At 37.7% G+C, this 10911-nt stretch overlaps 1 pseudogene; it reads right to left on the bottom strand.

Annotated features, from left to right (window-relative positions):
* Positions 1-8454: 8454 nt before the first annotated feature.
* Positions 8455-9391, bottom strand: LOC124102132 (olfactory receptor 7D4-like; annotated as a pseudogene).
* Positions 9392-10911: the final 1520 nt, after the last annotated feature.

The raw sequence follows: 10911 nt of genomic DNA on the forward strand, positions 1-10911 counted from the left end.
TTCGGATGATCATAAATACAGCAGGTAGGTTACCTCTGCTGACTTCAAGCAGCACTTCTAATTAATGGTAATCCCCGCGGCTGCTTCTTTAAGAGAATTCCTGCTCTGTGAGTTCTTCCTAGAAGAGGAAAAAGCTTGTAGACTACACAGATAAAAGGAGGAAACAGAAGGACACTGCCATTAAAACCAAACTTAAGGCCAGGTGAGAGTGTTCAGGTGACCAATCGTGCTCTCCAGTGGGGAGGGAGTATGCAGAGCAGCAGAGCTCGTGGACAATACCCAGATGCATTGGGATAAGATAACAGAGTCACCCTAGAAAAATAAAAATCAAATTTAATTCTCACAGATCAATGTTTACATTCCACTCAATAGACAAAGGGTGGTTATTGTGAGTGCCTGAGAGTGCTAATTAGGTTAAGGGACTCACATGGGTCCTGTCATCTTGTGGGTGATAAAGAAATCAAACCACAGTTTCCATGTGTAACAACAGTTGAGGCTAAAAAATCAACTATATTGTAAAAAGAATCCTCAAGAATTTCACCTGCCTATGTATGTAAACAACATTGGGTTTAAGGATAATTTGCAGACCATAGTAATGATTTTAAAAATCAAACAGATAACTAACAGTTAATATCAGTAGTAGGAAGGAAAGCCCAGTCACATAAGGATGTTGGTTAACATAATTCATCAGAAAAAAATAGGAAATGAATATAAATTATAATCATAATAAAAATGCAGTTCAAAAGAATGTAACTGTCATCACTGAGATGAGGGCCAGGGATGATCCTGTCAGTAAATAGAGAAAACAAGGGCCATTTCCTAACCCAATAAACAGAAGTTATTTTCCAACCACAATCAAGAGGACCAGCTTCATTAAAACACTTTAGCAGTTGTGTTAAGTACTCGGACAGGACAATGCATTCTCCTCCAAGTTCAAATTTTCCAGAGTATTTCAAGGGACTGTTAACACGAGAAGCAGAACTTGAAGTGAGTGTCAAAAGGCAGAAATAATCATGTTACTGGTAGGTGCTGTTATGGACACAGAGATGAAATGACCACCTCAGTATGAAGCTACAGGAAGGATGATGAGTAAAACAAATCTGAGCATAAAAATAGGGAATAGAACAGAAGAGTCCAATTAAATTAGAAACAAAATAGACAATGCCTTCTGCATGATAGATCTCTGGGGCACAATCAAGAATTAAACAATTAGACTCAGGAACCCTGACAAGAGACCACAGTTTATGGGAAAGAGTGGAGAAGAACAGGAGACTCTCCAGAATCTATCTCTGATGGGAAACATGCTCTAGATTCTAAAGAGAAGGAGACAGAACATAAACTGGGAGAGAGGTGTCAATGAAAGCTAAAGCTCCTTCAAGGTACAGGGACTACAGATTCAAAAACTGAGTAAAACAGGGTCATTTCTAGAGTGTTCCTCATAGAGACAGTCCTCAGTGCCCACGTCCTCCTTGGCTTTCCTTCTGACTCTACCAGCCTCACTGGGGCACACCAACTCTCTCAGACGGCTGTCCCTGATCCTTTCCTTCTGTCCCAAGAAAGACCACTTGGGTTTTGACTGAGGCTGGATCAGAGAACTGTAGCTGAGGAGCATCAGGAGCAGGTTTAAACCTTGGACATCTCAAGTGCTGAATTCTCAGAGCTCCTGATTAGATAAATTGTGCTATTGTCTTTCTGGTCTCTAAACATTACAGCTCTCTTGGGGTATAAAGAGGATAGCAGAATGGAAAAGTTTCATTCGATTTCTTTACTATGTAGGAAGCACTGGGATGAGATAGCATTATTTTCTCTAAGGAGAAACTGTTTCCCTTTCTGGTTTGAATTGAAAGTCACCAGAAGTTCTCAAAGAGAAGTCTCATGTCCAGAAGGAGCACATCCCAGTGTTAGGTGGGAGATAAGGGTGGGAAGAGATCTCCCGCTTAGGGCTCTGGGTTCCTCCCAGGCCCTCACAACACCCCACCTCAAGCTCCTTCCTATGAGGGGACACTGGATCATCTTGTAGTTCAAAGGAGGAAGCTAGACTTCCACCAGGGGAATTTGAGACCATGAAGGGAAAGTCCCCAATCTTGGAGATACACAGTAGACCAAGTTCTCAAATTAAGTGAACTTGTTGCTAGTTAACATGTCATTAGCATTGCAGATTGCTTCCCCCTGTGCATTTGCTGGGCTGGGGGGGAAGAAACTTATGCATGGGCAGCAGTAAAGAAATTATATAGATGCCAGTCAATCCCAGATCCACCAGGGGAGAAGGGGGAGAACCAGCACAGCCCAACAAAAGCCAGCTCCACTGTGTGACCTGGGCCTGGAGTTACCTGGCAGCTCAGCCCCCAGCTCTCCCAGAGTGTTCTCCTTTGCTCTCAGTAACCCCTGTCTCCCTGCCAACCTCTCGCTTCACTCAATTCTTTGCTCACATCAAGAACCTGGAACCTGGATCCTCTAGGGACCCTGTCCTTGTGCTTGTAGCACCAGGAACCGTCTCTCTGTGACTTACCTCTCCTGAAACAAGCACTGGAAGTTTCATGGACCATTTTGTGTGCACCATGTTGTTGAGGCAAAGAAGTCCTTTCTTGGTGATTACTTGTCCTAATTATTTTCAGATTTATTTATTTCTAAAATGATAGATTAAATTGTATATGCTTAAAGTGTGCACATATTTTAAAAAATAGTTACTTTTCAATTTAAGTTAGACACAATGCCTCAATTTTATTTATTTATTTATTTTTATGTGGTGCTGAGGATCGAACCAGTGCCTCACACATGTGAGGCAAGTGCTCTCCTGCTGAGCTATAGCCCCAGCCCCATAACATTTCTTTTAATTCATGCTGGAATAGTATTTTATTACATATGCATGCCACATTTTCTTCATCCCCTCATTTGTTGATGGATATTCATGTGGATTTTACAGCTTGGCTGTTGTTATTGGATCAAAACATGGTGTGAAAATACCAAAAGATACTGATTTTATTTCTTCAGGCATATACTTTTTCCTGGGATCAGTGGATCATATGGTAGTTCTATTTTTACTTTTCTGAACGAACTTCTTATTGTTTTCTGTAGTATTGTAGTAATTTATAGTTTTACTAATTTATAATTTTACTAATTAATATTCCCACCCATGATATACAAGTATTTCCATCCCCCATGTCCTCTTCAATAATTACCTTTTATCTTTAACAATTTAATCACAACCGTTCTAATGTGTGAGAAACCAATACATAGTGGTTTATACAGTAAAGAAATAATCCAATGAGTGAAGAAACAACCTATGGAATAGGAGAATTTATTTGGAGGCTATTTATTGGACAATAGGTGAATATTCAAGTTACGTGGAACATACTAATAAGAGAATAAATAACTTTATTTAAAGTGGACATGGGACCTGAATAGACATTTCTCAAAAGAAGGCAATAGCCAACAAGTATATGAAAAAAAAGTGCTCATTTTCTTTCATCACCAGGGTAATTAATTTAAAATCACAATGAGCTATCACTTCTCACCTGTTAGAATTTGTCTTATTATAAACACAGAAGAAGTGATGATGAGTGTATAGAGAAGAGGGATACTTCTGAACACTGTTGGAGAAAATAGAAAAAAAGTATGGAGGTTCCCCCCAAATATTACAGTACTGCCATATGATCTAGCAATTTCCCTACTGTGTACATATCCAAATTACCCAAATTCAGTGTTCAAAATATGTGTTCAATCCCATTATCATGATAGCATTATTCACAATAAGCAAGGTGTAGAATCAACCTAAGCATTCATCATCACAAACATACATGACCAGGAATAAGAAGAAGGAAAACCTGTCATTATCTTCTACTTGGGTGAACATGTATGACATTATGGTAAGAGAAATGAGCCAGGCATAGAAGAGCACATACTAGGTTAAATCTCCAATACCAAAACAAACAAACAAACCCCAAAATACCCACAAAAGTTATATTGTACATCATGATGAGTATAGTTAATATCAATAAATTATATACTTGAAAAAATGGAAAACTCTCATACAGAATAGACAAAGCAATATTGACCAAGAAGAGTGATGCTGAAGGCATCATAATACCTGATCTCAAATTATGCTACAGAGTTATAGTAAGAAAAATAGTATAGAACTGGCACTAAAATAGACATAAAGACCAATGGAATAGAATAGAAGATATATATACAGGCATCTGATACTTGAGAAAGGTGTCAAAACATATGTTTAAATACAGCCTTTTTAATGTTCATCATTGTTAGCAATTAGAGAAACACAAATCAAAACCACTCTAAGATTGCATCTCACTCCAGTCAGAACAGTAACTATTATGCATACAAACAACAGTAAGTGTTGGAAAGGATGTGGGAAAAAAGGTACACTCATACACTGCTGGTGGACTGCAAACTGGTACAGCCAATATGGAAAGCACTATGGAGATTTCTTGGAAAATTGGGAATGGAACCACCATTTGATCCAACTATCCCTCTCCTAGGTTTATACACAAAGGACTGAAAAACAGCATACTACAGGGACACAGCCACATCAATGTTTATAGCAGCACAATTCACAATAGCTAAACGGTGGAACCAACCTAGATGCCCTTTAGTAGATGAATGGATAAAAAAAATGTGGTGTATATACACAATGGAATATTACCCAGCAATAAAAGAGAATAAAATCATGGCATTTTCAGGTAGATGGGTGGAGTTAGAGAAGATAATGCTAAGTGAAGTTAGCCAATCTCAAATAACCAAATGCCGAATGTTTTTTTTTCTGATATAAGGAGGCGGATTCATAGTGGGATAGGGAGGGGGAGCATGGGAGGAATAGATGAACTCTAGGAAGAGGGGTTGGAGGGGAAGGGAAGAGGCATAGGGTTAGAAATGATGGTGGAAAGTGATGATCATTATTACCCAAAGGACATGTTTGAAGACATGAATTAGTATGAATATACATTGTATACAACCAGAGATATGAAAAGTTGTGCTCTATATGTGTAATAAGAATTGTAACACATTCTGCTATCATATATAAATTTTTTAAAAAGATAGCCTTTTTAAAATATGGCGCTAGGAACTTGGATATGCATATGCAGAAGAATGGAACCAGATCCCTATCTTTCACCTTGCATAAAAGTCACATCAAAGTAACAAAAGACCTGGAAATTTGACCAGAAACTCTGCAACTACTGGAAGAAAACATAGGGTCAGCATTCCAACATAATGCCACAGGCATTGACTGTACCAGGCAAGACCCCTAAAGCCCAAGAAATAAAACTAGGAATGATTAAGTGGAATGGCATCAAGTTAAAAAGTTTTTTGCTCAGCCAAGGAAACAATTAGGAGTGTGAAGAAAGAGCCTACATAGAGGATAAACGGATAAACTCTTTGCCAGGTATTTTTCTAACTAGGGATTAATAACTAGAATATATAAATAATTCAAACAACTTAACTCCAAAAAAAAAAACATAAACTAATTAAAATGGGCAAAAGAACAGACACATCACAAAATAAGAAAGACAAATGACCAAAAAATGTGTGCAAAAATGTTTAATATCTCTAGCAGTCAGAAAAATACAAATAAAAACTACACAGATTGCGTGTCATTCCAGTTAGAATGGTAATCACCCAAAACATAAATAATAACAAAGGATGGCAAAGATTTGTAGAAAAAGTACACTCACACATTGGTGGTGGGGCTGGAAATTAGTACAGCCACTCTGGAAAGCAGTATAGAGATTCCTCACACAACTGGGAATGAAACAACATACCCAGCTGTTCCAATCTTTGGCATATATCTCAAAGATCCTAAAATCAGCAAACTATAGGGACACAGCTACATCAGTGTTTACAGCATCACAATTCACAACAACCAAGTTATGGAGCCAGTCCGGGTAGCTACCCACAGATGGGTGGATAAAGAAATTGCAGTATACATACACAATGACGTTCTAATCAGCCCTAAAGAATAATGAAATTATGACATTTGTTGGTAAGTGGATGGAAATGGAGAACATCGTGGTAAGTAAAGTAAGCCAGCCTCAGACAGTCAATGTTGAATGCTTTCTTTCATATGTGGAAGTTAGAATACAATAAAGAAAAAAGGGGAATCCCATAAAAATAGAAAGATCAGTGGAGTAGAGGAAGGGATTTGAGAGGGAGAGAGGAAGGATGGAAAAAGGGAGGAAGTGGAATAAAATTGACCAAGTTATACTGTGTATATGTGTGTGTATGCATATGTGGAAATATATGTGCATATGAATATATCACAGTGAATTACACCTTTTATGTGTATCTAAGAAGCACCAATTCACAAAATAAATGAATAAAGAGAAGAAAGACCAGGAGTAGAGGAAGGGGAAGGGGGGGAAGGGAAAAGGAAGTAGTGGGAACTGAACAGGAGCTATTTATATTCCATGCTTGTATGTCGGAATAAAATTCACTATGACATATAACTATAATACTCTAATAAAAAACATTAAACATACAAAAGAATTTTATTTGGAAATACTAAAATCAGTTAACATTTGTTGAGTTATTACCAAAGGCTAGACAATATTCTATACCTATAATATATATGCCCTTATTTCTCACCAAATCTCCTCTTTAAGTTTTGTTTAGTTCCTCTCAACAGTGTTTTGTAGTTTTTTTAATTGCAGTAGAAAACATGATACAATAAGACCATGTGTATTCTTCATTTTCTGTGCAACATATTGTATAAATATTATATAGATCATGACAATTGATATTGTACTCAAAAGTTTGTCCCATTGTATTTGATCTGGTTTTATCTATCACATACCAAAAGATATGTATATTGAAATTCCCCCCCCCAAAATAATTGGGAAATAATTACAAAACACTTATCCAGATCAAGTGTCCAGAAAAAAGAAATTATAGGTCAGAAATACAAGCATAAATCATATAATTACAAAATGAGAAGACTTGAAAAGAAGTTTTTCCACTGACAATATGTAAACTTCCAACAAACTTCTAGAATGATGCTAATACATCACAGGAAAATGGAAATTAAAGGTAGAATGAGACAGCACTTGAGAACACATTAGGAGCTATTTGGTTTATAAAATGAAAATAACAGGTGTGGGCAAGGATATGATGAAATCGGATCTTTAAACATTAGAATATAAAATGTACCAGGTAATATTAAAAAGAGTCTGACAATTCCTCAAAAAGTTAAATACCCAATTATCATGTGACCCAATGGTCCTACTTATACATACATTGGCCAAATTATTTAAAAACAGTACAGTCACTTGTTGCTTAACTTAACAATGAGGATAGATCTGAGAAAGACATTATAAGGACATTTATGTTCTGTACAAACATGAGGTGTTCTCACAAAAACTCAGATGGATACAAAATTTGGGGGTAATATCATGCAACGGGACCACTGTCATACATATATGGGGTCTGCCATTATCTGAAATGTCATTATGCAACACTTACCTGTACTCAAACAAATATGTGTGCATGCTATCCACAGGATCCCTATTCTTAAGAACTTAACCAAGGAATTTACCCCAATGGTCATCATTGGATAAATGGATAAACAATTTGTGGTGCATACTTACACTGAAATATTAGTCATGAAAAGGAAGAAGAGATAACTAACATTAATCAGTAAAACAGCCAAAAGGAATGAAGAAAAGAAGCAATGTGGGAAGGAAGGAAATATGGAAGAAAGGAAAAAACAGGGGATCACAAAGAATGAAGCAATATCTCAGTGTTCTCCTAGGCATTTTATCATCATGATTCATAGGACCAAGCCAGCTTTCAAAGATTCCCAGATTCCAGGTTCCTTGTCCAAAATCTAATCACTGTTGTAACAAAAGGTAGCACAACAAAGTCAGAAGTCTGTACTCAGTTTCACCAAATACTCCATTCTAATCCAAGTCTCTTTCATTCAGAAACTATGTGAAAGACAGAAAATGTCTCAAAGAAATCTTTTCAGAATGAATAAAGTCACACAAGTCAAGTGACAACCACAGTCATGAGATGATAATCATTTTCTTTTGACTGTTATATGATTTCATACCAGTTCCTTCAGGAAGAATAGGAGGTTAAGCCCTTTAAGGTGAAGAAGATCACATTCAAAAGGAAAATGGTGGTGCAATGAGTGTCGGCATGTGCCATGATAAGGGCTTTAAACATTAAATTAGGATGCTCAAGACAAATCTGACCCAAGTAGAAGGCAGCTTTAGATTAAGGACCCCATAGATTAAAGACATCTGGGGGGAGAAAACTTACAAAGGATGTACTGATGAAGTTGAGGAGAAACCAATACAAACTCTTATAGAAGCAAAGTCAAAAGTGCTTCTGGAATGGAAATATGAAGAAGCATGTTTTTCAGGGGAGAAAAGAGTCATGCTATGTAAACTCACAGCCTTTGCCTCAGAGACCCAAGCATCCTAGTTCTGAGGTCAATGTCCCTCAAGGGCCAGAGGCTGCTCTGATGAGGAGTCTCTCCAGGGCCCCCTTCACATCCTTGTTCCTCAGGCTATAGATGAAGGGGTTCAGCATGGGGGTGACCACAGTGTACATCACTGAAATGACTGTGCTCTTCTTGGAAGAATGGGTCACAGCAGAACTGAGGTAAACCCCAAGTGCTGTTCCATAGAACATAGATACCACACAGAGGTGGGACCCACAGGCGGAAAATTCCTTAGATTTTCCCACAGAGGAGGACATGTTCATTAAGAGGAGACAATCTGAGACTAGGAGAAGAGGATCCCAGTGACAGGAAACATGCAGAGGAGTGCTGTTGCTACAAGCAAGACGATGTTATTGATGAGGGTATCAGAACTAGCCACCTTGAGAACCTGTGCTAATTCACAGAAGAAATGTGGGATTTCAGTGCCTACAGAGAAGCTCAGCCTCTTCATCAGTAGAATGTGAAGCAGGGAACTGCAGAAGATGATGAGCCAACACGTCAGAACCAGGAGGACACAGAAGTGAGGGTTCATGATGACCGTGTAGTTCAGGGGGTGGCAGATGGCCACAAAGCAGTCATAGGCCATCACGGTCAGTAGGAAATTATCCATTTCAGCAAAAAACATTAAAAATACATGTGAATGAGGCACTCTGTGTAAGATACGTCTTTCCTCTGTGCCTGGATATTCACCAGCATCTTAGGGACCATGGTGGAGGTGAAACAGATGTTCACAAAGGACAGGATGGAGAGGAAGAAGTACCTAGGGGTGTGGAGGTGGAGTTCAGAGCAGATTGCCAGGATGATGAGCAGGTTCCCAAGCACTGTGACCAGGTACATGGACAGGAAGAGGCCAAACAGGTTGAGCTGCACGTCTGGATCCTCTGACAGTCCCAGGAGGAGGAACTGTGATAGGACTGTGTGGTTCTCCACTTCCATGAAGCTGTCTATTCCCCTTGAGAAATCAACAAAAGTTAAAAACAAACAAGCAAAGTTAAAAAGTCAATCAAATAAAAACACAAACAATACAACTGGATATCAAGTAATCCTCCCTTCACAATGTCACCCTCAGGTGGACGTCCTTTGGCATGCCTGATTCCTTCCCATAGTGATTCATGTGGCTAAATGGTAACTTACTTCACTTTTGCAAGTCGATAACAACCCAGACTTTCTTTAATTTAGCAGAAGTCTCTCATTTTATGTCTACTCATCTATTTTAATTCCCTTTTTAAAATTTAAGTACATGAGATAATTTTGTATTTGTTATGACCCAACCAGAACATTTGAACAAATTTCATATTTTCCTTGATAATCCCCACATTTCCTTAATTGAAATAGCTCTATAATAGTGATAAAGCATGGACTTCAGTCTCTTTCGAGATTGAATGGATCATTGGTGTCCACAGTGTTATGATTGGACTTAGAATAAATAACAATCTTTATTCTATGACTTAGTAATTCCTAATGCTGTGATTGCTAAGTCACTACCTATTTTAAACTAAAGATATTATTATTATTATTATTATTATTATTATTATTATTATTATTACTTGTTTTTAAATTTAAAAATTCCTATTCAGTAGAATTCTGAATAAGTGATACCTGTTGTTATTATTTTTATTATTCTACTTTATGATCATTGTTTTGGATAAGTAGCTCTCCCGACAAGCAGAATAGAGCTTGATTTGCAAAATTCTTGAGTTCTTGAGTCGGACTTCCTGGAGTAGATTTTTGCCTATCCATCTTATTATTTATGACCTTGAGAAAGTCATCTAAATTCTATTAGTTATTAATGTATTATCTCTCCAGTAGTAGTAGTAAATATTTCCTACATGATAGGACCAATAAAGAAATGTAATGACATGATGATATAATTGTTATATTGTGGTTCCTGAGACATTTGATGAATACTTAAATGTGAACTTCTATTCTTAACATCACAAAACATTTTTCCTGCATGGATATCATTTAGCAACATCCCCTTAAGTCAGGCAGCCATCAGGATGAAATTATGATCATCATAGATACAACAAATCTGCCAGGGATAGTGGCACACACCTATCTTGCCAGTGGCTCAGGCAGCTGACGCAGGAGGATCACAGGCTCGAAGCCAGCCTCAGCAGCTTAGCAAGGCCCTGAGCAGCTTAGTGAGACCCTTTCTCAAAATAAAAAAAAATAAGAAGGACTGGAGGTGTGGCTCAGTGGTTAAGTGTCCCTGAAAACAAAAATTAATAAATAAATTAATTAAAATGCAACAAAATTTAAAAAATAAAAATACACACCCCCAAATTATAATACTTATTACCTTAGGATCACTGTACAGCATTCCTAATTAATGGAGATCCACATGGCTCCTACTTTCAGAGAATGCCTGCCTGGTGAACTCTTCCAACATGAGGAATAAGAATATGGACCACATAGATAGGAGGAGAAAATAATACTGCAGTGCAATTAAACTC

The sequence above is a fragment of the Marmota monax genome, unplaced genomic scaffold, assembly GCF_021218885.2.
Source record: "Marmota monax isolate L192 unplaced genomic scaffold, Marmota_monax_Labrador192_F-V1.1 WCK01_AAM20220418_F8-fsc00618, whole genome shotgun sequence".
Taxonomy (NCBI): Eukaryota; Metazoa; Chordata; class Mammalia; order Rodentia; family Sciuridae; genus Marmota; species Marmota monax.